Source organism: Columba livia, chromosome 1 (genome assembly GCF_036013475.1).
Source record: "Columba livia isolate bColLiv1 breed racing homer chromosome 1, bColLiv1.pat.W.v2, whole genome shotgun sequence".
Taxonomy (NCBI): domain Eukaryota; kingdom Metazoa; phylum Chordata; class Aves; order Columbiformes; family Columbidae; genus Columba; species Columba livia.
In genome coordinates this window covers 109,729,581-109,737,837 of record NC_088602.1, presented here as the reverse complement: position 1 = coordinate 109,737,837, position 8,257 = coordinate 109,729,581, and the positions used below count along the sequence as shown (strand labels likewise).

General features: G+C 41.6%; 1 long non-coding RNA gene across 2 annotated transcripts; it reads left to right on the top strand.

Moving 5' to 3' along the window:
* The first annotated feature begins 276 nt into the window (after window positions 1-276).
* On the top strand, window positions 277-8,000 carry LOC110364933 (uncharacterized). Of its 2 annotated transcripts, XR_010474371.1 has the most exons (4): window positions 277-410; window positions 518-595; window positions 6,435-6,541; window positions 7,403-8,000. It is a non-coding gene; the product is annotated as an uncharacterized LOC110364933 (long non-coding RNA). The 2 variants fall into 2 exon arrangements; XR_002424045.2 differs by lacking the exon at window positions 277-410 and having other exon boundaries at window positions 457-595; window positions 7,403-7,538.
* The last annotated feature ends 257 nt before the right edge of the window (window positions 8,001-8,257 follow it).

The window sequence follows — 8,257 nt, the reverse complement described above, 5'->3', positions numbered from 1 at the left end:
TTACCCAAGCAGCTGCAAATGATTAAGCCTTGCTCATGGACACCTTCCTAAAGTGAGGTACTGACTTAGGAAATTCTGACTCATTTTGTGCGCAGTTTCCTATCCCGTTTCCCTGAAAATGAGGCCTACCCCAATAATAAGTCCTAGTGTGATTTTTCAGGATTTTTGAGGATGCTCAAAATATAAGCCCTACTCCAAAACAAAGCCCTAGTTACAGTTCATTAAAAAAAAAAAAAAATTAAATAGTGTCCAAGCAGCTATACATGTAAAAAAGTAATAAGTTTTAGAGCAAAAATTGATATAAGACCCTGCCTTCTTTCCAGGGAAACAGGGTATAGGTTAGAGTATGCAAATAAGAAGAATTAAACCAATGCTCAGTTTCCTCTTCAGCCAGCAGGGATTTAAAATTGGTAAGTGATAACTGGTATCGGGTTACTAATGAGTGCTATTTAGTTTTAAGTCAGCAAAACCTGTTACTGAGAAGAGGCCAATGGGAAAAATACCTTTTGCCTCTCAGGGACAGGAGAAGAACAGAGTCTGGAGACTGCTAGAAACAGGGAAGAAGGACAATGAAGATAACAGCTGAGTTGAAGAGGTAAGTAGTGTTTGAATCAAAGGAGGAGTTTGTCTGAAGCAAATTTGCCAACACGGGCTTATAATCAAAAGTTGAGACTGTTTTGTTTGTTTATTTTGGGTTTTTTCCCTATTTAACTAGCAATTGCAATGAAAAACCAAGGCAAATAATTTTGGCAATTGAGACCCATGCATTTCACTTCTAAGGAAAGTGTTATTTATACCCAATAACATGAACAGTCCTGGGGACTGGATCAAAGACAAGGAAATTTCATAACAACTGTCTGAATCTCCCTCCGTCTTGCTGAATCTTGCACCTCTGCTTGGGCTCTAGTTTTGTCAAGAGATGTGACAAAAGCTTCCCATCCAACATATATCCACTAGGTTACTGTGAAAAACAGGACCTTCCTTCAAGCGTGTGTCTGAAAGAAGGCCACCGTGGCAGCCGTGGCTTCTGCTATCAGTGCCTATTAGGCTTTTTAAAAGCACATTTACTGGACAAGGCTCTCCCAGGACTTAGCTGGAGTTCAGTGACTCTCTAATTCTTTTCCAGATCACCAGAGACCTTCAGTAGGATCTAGTTCTAGACTGGGGTGTTTCTATGTGTTCCCAAGCACCCCAAGAGCTTTGCTATTGAAAACAGATATATCTAGGTGATTGCTGGAGAAACACACTTCTGCAGCACTTTCTTAGGCTTGGGTACCCAAATTCCCCTTGAGTCCCACTCTTATGAGATGTAGTAGTATCTGGATCTCACTCTCTTTTATGAGATTATAGAATCACAGAATGTCCTGAGTAAGAAAGGACCCACAAGGATCATTGAGTCCAACTCCTGTCCCTGCGCAGAACAACCCCAATATTCACACCATGCCTCTGAGGGCTTTGTCTAATTGCTTCTTGAACACTGTCAGGCTTGGAGCCGTGACACCTCCCTGGGGACCCTGTTCCAGTGCTCCACCACCCTCTGGGGGAAGAACCTTTTCCTAAATAAACTGGGTTCTGTCATTGGTTGCCAAGAGAGAAGAGATCAGTTCCTCTCTCCAGCAGGGTAGTATGGCCATGACTGTATGTGCAAGGAATTGCTCACGCAAACATGAATCATATAGTCAGACTTTGGCAGAACACTCTGTGCCTTCACTGTGTCTCAGCTGTGGCTGCAGGAATTGTCACATGGCTTGATACAGTGTGGATGCTCTCTGCAGCAACACTGTCTCCACTCCGCCCTTTGCCTCACAGCCAGTTCACCGATTTTTATAGTGCTTTTCATTCTTCCTTTTCCTGCAAATTTCACTGCCATGAGGTGCGATTTTAATTATAGCTTAGTGTCTTTTATACCTAGAGCTGTCCAGTACATTAGGCTTTTAAGACCTGCTATTGAATAAGGCTATGCACTGCCTTTATAGACTACAGTTAGGCTAAATTCAACCATTTCCTCCTGTTCCCAGGAGAGCAGTGAACATTTTTATTGCAGAGGCTGGAGGCAACACTAGAATTCTTCCCCAAGAAACAGGTTCTAACAGGTTCTTCTGTCTGCGTAAATGAGTGAAAATTAGGACTTTCTTGCAATGCTTCTCTCAAGACTGCTCATGACTCATAGCTTTCTAAACCATTCTCTGCCTTCCACATCCATCCATCCCAAACAACTAATTTCCTAACTCTTTATTTCCCATGAATGACCCAAGGCTCTTCCCAGGCCACTTTTGATGACTACTGCTCTGTTTACTACATGGTCCTGAAAATGCCTATTAAATTTGTCCTCTTCATAAATAATACACTATTTTTCAGTAGGTGACAGGAATGATAAAGTAACCTGGAGTTTGATTTTAGAGAAGAGTAATGAGAGGGGGACAATAGGTGATAGAGCCATAAAGTGCAAAAGCAATGATAATTTGAGCTAGTCAGTTTAGAGACAGTTGTAAATATCGAAAAGGTGTCATTTGAAACACCTCAGATTTGGCAAGCTTCTGCCAAAGGTCTGGCTGTATTCCAGAAGATCCCTGCCCCATTTTCCAGGCCCAGCACTTCTTCTCTGTCTAAGCAGGACATGTGGACCTGGGGTTCTGGAAGGAAATCTTCTCCATCTTTTGGCAATATCTTATCACATGTATCTGGAAGCAGGGAACATTTCTTCTCAGCTCCTTTGATTGGCTTCAGGGTGCACCCAAATTCTGGCTTGCAGGAAATTTTGGACTTTTTCCCAAATCAAATGGAATTTGAGCCATAAGTTTGTGAAAATGAAGTGCCTGATGATCAAGAAATGTTCAGCTCCAGAAGGACGAACAGAAATGATCTGTGGCTAAATGGCTGATGAGATTTAGCCATTGTAGGATGAGATTTGTTTGTCTCACTTCAGCTGTTGGTGGCTATTGGGGGCAGGAACGAATCAAAGCTTTCCTAGCTTGCATGCATAGCTGTATTAAAAAACGAAGTAGTGAAGGAGAAGCTGTGGGCTGTTTCTGGTTTGCCCGAAGAGCTCTGCTGTGTCAGTAGAACTCTATCCCAGCATTGCCTGCAGAAACACCTTCCTCCCGTCCAAGTGGTTTCTCCAGCTCTCAGTGGGAAGATAGGGCCCATGCTAGAACAAACGAACTAATAAACACTCAAGCTTTTGCACTCCTAGGTACTTGAGGAGTTCTGAAGGATGGAGAAAGTGAAACAGGACAAGTTACCAAAAAGGAATAGAGCTTCTCAATACAGGGCTCAGTGGTAAAATGCTCTGAGGATTGTTGTACTGTGATAAGATGTCCTGCGCAGCTATTTCCAGCGAAACCTTTTAGAAAAATAGAAGACATTTCCCCAAGTGAGGGAGAACTTAATGCTGGAAAAAAGGTCACTAGATACTTTCTGCAGATGGCAAATGTAGATTCTCTGCAGAATTTGGGTAGTCAACACACTTTGTCAGTGACAGGTCCAGTGGAATAGGGTAGGAAAACAGAATTCATTTTCTGCTGCAAATAAAGTCATCATTCAACTGCTCACCCGAGAAACTCTCAGCCAAGAAGCTAACAGGCCTGCTTGTTACAGAATATATTTACATTTTAACTACAGTGATAAAATTCCCATAGCAGGGCTTCAGTGGAAGCACAGTTCTGCTTCACATCCTGTATGATATCAGGCTCTTGGGGCAGATTTGAGGCACTGTTCACATAGCACATAACCCAGCATGTGCCAGGGCACACAAATTAGTGTACAGAAACAAATGTACATGATCTGCACTCTATTGCTATTTTCTGCTTTGGGAAACAAAACACTTGAAGAAAAATAACTTGCTTTTATGGTAATACGTATGTTAAAGAATAAAAAGCAATTTTTCTTTTTTTCTTGCCTGCCCCTACCTATCTACTGTGTATTCTTCTGCTACCTCCCACTACAACCAGATTTAATTTTGCTATTGTTGGTGGCTATGATGCTAAATTCCAGTTGACTTTCATCACAATCTGTCACTTATCATCTGAGGGAGGAAAGAAGTGACTCGCCTTTTTTCATTAGGATGAGTAAGCTCATCATCTCCAGAAGATAAAAGCTGGCCCAGACTATTTCATATCCCTTGAACCAAATCTAATGCATTTTCAAGTAAAGAAAATTTCCTAAAAATTAAGCAAAGTCTGAAACTTTTTTCTCCATGGGTAACCTGGTTGATAACAGCAGGACCAAGTCAGCCCGAGTCAGGGAGCTGTGACTCAATATGAAAATGCATTTTATCTAAGAGAAAAGACAAAGGGACAATTTTAGTTATGTATGTTGGATGACAGCATCGAGCAGACACAAAAGGTGTGCATAGTATAGAGTATCAGCTGTCTGCATATAGATCTTATGATCTACAGGGCCATCCACAGCCCCACACAGCAGGCACCCTGAGCTCACCAGGGCATGGCCAGGGGGATGAGGATAGACCCAACCCTGCCTTCAGAAGCTGCCAAAAACTTGCAGGGCACCTCAGCCCTTGGTCAGTGATTTTTTTCTTTCTGCCCATGAAAGAGCAGCCTGGCTGTGTGCAGGCTGCAGATGGTGTAATGCTTGCTTGGCAATGGATCCCAGGGTATGTAGCAGCACGTGGAAGGATGGTAATAATTACCTCCCTGTGAACTGCACTCAGGTAATAAATGTGAAGGAGCCTCATACAGCAGTACATAAAGATAATCAGTCCCCAAAGCAGTAAACAGCTGCCAAAGAAGAAAAGTCAGCAGGTATCATTTGCTCTTTTTTAAGTGCTGATATGCTAAAGAGAATACAGGGTAGCCTGCAGTTACATCCAGTTTTTGTAATGCGGCATGGGAGTTGCACCTTTTGTAAGTAAAAAAGTAGCAGGTTTAAAGTCAGTCAAGTAAACAAGGCAATTTAAGCTCTCTTTAAGAGTATAGGTAATGTGAGAGAGCAAGCTGGCACCACACCAGAGAGATGAGTAAAAAGATTTCTTGGCCCCAAAGAGACTGATCCTTGTGCATCCTCTGCTAAAATGCTGATGTTGCAATTTAGAAACATTGCAAGTGTCTCCACCCTGAGGAGGGGATGGCAGTACATGGTGAGGCTGGCACACTCCTGGTAAATGGCATTCAGCATCCACACCTTGCCCTGAAGAAGGTGAGGGTGGCCTGACACACAGTTCCCAAAAAATGGTCTTTTGGTCCCCAGTAGAGCAAAGGTTAAGGAAAGCTCTCTTACAAAAAGCTCTTATTTTTTCTTATGTTCTATCGGACCCTGCTCCAAACCCAGACTTCCTTAGAGGGGAAAAAGTGGGCTTTTGCCAAACTAAGTGTGAAGAGAAGCTATAATCCCAAGCACTCTGCTGGCAATACACAATGAAGTCGAATGAAGTATGCAATTGTCATTATAAGCTGGAGCCTACAATGGGTGAATAACCTGCTACAACCTGCTATGAAGACCAGCATAAGCAGACCTGCCAAGACTTGCCTTCCAGCCGGTGTGCAGATGCCTCTGCCTTTGTTTTCTCCTGACAGCTTTTTTTCTCTGGCTAAAAATGATTTTACCCTGTGCTCTGTGCTGCTGATCGCCCTCCTCCTGGGTTTGTTCTGATGGCTGTACCCAGCAGCTGTGGCCCTCCAGGTCTCACATTCTTAAGAAATCCTTCGGTTTCCCCAAACCTGCAACTGTCCTTGTGAAGGTCAGAGAGAAAAGGTAGCTAGGCAAGGAGGTCAAAACAGAAGAGGCTTTTTACTGTGGGACTGTAAAAAGTGCAAGTGTTTTTGCATGAATCCTTCATAACATGGGTAAAGCACTCGCAGATATGCTGAGGAACACCTGGTGAGGAACCTGAAAAAGTTGCCCTAGAGCTTTCTGCTGCCTTTGGGCTGCTGTACAACTTATTCAGACAAAGTTAATCAGCTATTTCCATGCTGAATTATGTTTATTTGAAAAGCTAGTGGTTTCAATTCCCAACAGAAAATCTCATTATCTATTTACAATAAAGCAATTATGAGTTTTGTTCAGAATAGTAACATTGAGTTTAGTTATGTCACTCCCATATATTTTCTCTGTTTCTTCTATTTATAATTTAGAAACATTGAGCATGTCATATTTTTGTGCAAATCAACATACCCTGTTATTTGCAGTTTCTGAAAACATTTCAGCTACAGTTAAGATGGCAGCAATCCGCTGCTTCTTTTTAATGAAATGGAGTGATTCATATCTATAAAGTGAGAATTCATAGCTCTGAAGAAAGGAAAAGATTTGTCATCCCATTGTAGTAACAACATTAAATGTAGGAAAACAGGAAAGCTTAGAGGCTTAATTGGAACACTTTACTGTTGTTTTATATGTGGGGGCTTACTTTTACCTTTAGCACATTCTGTCTTTTGTTTACCCTGTTTTACACCATCTTTCTTGTTAATATCTTTTTATAGGCTAAATTCTGTCTTCCTTCGAGTAGGAAGAGACCCATCAAATAATACTTCCTCTAATCAGACCTGGATTTATTTTCCTCTTTTCAGATTGCTTCAGATGCTTAGAGGTAAGGATGAAAATAAATGGATTGACATGGTTTCTAACAAGACAGAGGAGACAGGTCACGGCTATCAAGGGAAGTGATGACCACAGACAAGATATACACATCACTTTGTTCTTCCTTTCAAACACTGTCTCACATGGGGGGTTTTTGCACAAGGTCTCTAAATAGACTGAGTTTTTCTCTTTGTATGAGAATTATGTCATCTGTCTACAAAAGCACTGGACCAACACCCAGTTTTCAGGTTTGCTCCTATTCAGACCTGGACTTTCTGTATGTTCTTGAATGTTGTCACTCAGAAAAAGAATCCTCTCTTTTAAACATAATTGTTTGAAATTTAGCTGTCACACCTGAGCTTCCCTCAATAGCACATGAAGAGAGGACGGGGCCCCCAGAGGGGTCTGCCCTGGGTGAATTACTCCCCTTTGCAAGTGCCTGTGGGTCTCCCACATTGCTGCAGAGATGAACTGTGGCTGCACAGCTCATGCACTATTCAAATGCCTGGTTATATGCCCTGGGTCCTGCCTCTAGTCCCCCAATTTCCCACCTTTGAAATCACAGGGTAGTAGTTCTTTTTCTGAGTGAAGAAGCACAAGCCTGCAGGTTGGTGAGAGATCCAGCAGATAAGCTGACAGACCATAGGTAGATTTTTCTAACTTTGGCCTTTAGCCACAGCGGGGGGAGGGTTACACTGAACTCAACATTTCAGCTGTGGAGAACATTGTGATACTCCTGCAGTATAATCTGGATTTTGTGGACACACAGTCTTGCAGTTGCTAATGCAACCTCCAAGTGTCTGAGCATACATTTCTCTAATGGCCATCAACCTTGATTGATTTCTTTCTTGTGTTCTGTTTGTGTTGGTAGGATTTCTTTGGCTGTGACTTCTGACAGCACCTGAACTGCTATTTCTGGAGGGCACAGGTAAAGAATGACCAGGAGAAGACAACATTTCACACCAGACATCCTTGCCTTGGGAAAACTCTTTTGAGTAGTCTTCCTCACATAATGACACCCCACTTATTTATTTGTGGTGATATTCCTAGAGAAAAACTGTGTCCCACTTGTATCAATGCTATTTAGGTATCTTAGTGTAGAAGATAATGTTAACAATGAAATTAAGTATATTATGGCCAAACTAGAATGTGCTGGGGCTTGCAAAAACACAGGAATTCTGTCTAAATCCTACTCCTTTTGGTGATGTTGAGCTTCTTCTTCTTCCAGGCTGATAAGACTGTTAATTAGATTTGTATGTTAGAATATCTCCAAAGTAAATTCCATTCTTCCCATAAAATGTCATTCTTCATCTCAAGGCAAAGTCTTAGAGCTTGGAATAACCTACCCAGAACATTGGACCTCTACCTTGGTGCAATGAATCTTTTTTTTCTAACAATATCAAGACATATGATCTACTAATCATCTTTTAAATAGGTAAAAAATGGCACATTAAAGTTACATAAATCACCCAAGCTGGTGTTTGACTGTTATTCAGTAGCTGATTAAAATGCCTTCATTTCCTAGTTGTGAATTAATTACTTTCTTCCTCGCAGGAGTAGACTTGTGTATTTTGTTCATCAGTGGCATTTTCAGAAATCAGGGTATTTGATTTGGGTACTAAACTGGTCTAATTTAGAAGGCATGAGGATACAGTAATGAAAGACTCTCTCTTAAGGAGAACTGGTAGCTGAATGAAGAGGAATCTTGAAAGGAAAGTGCTTAATA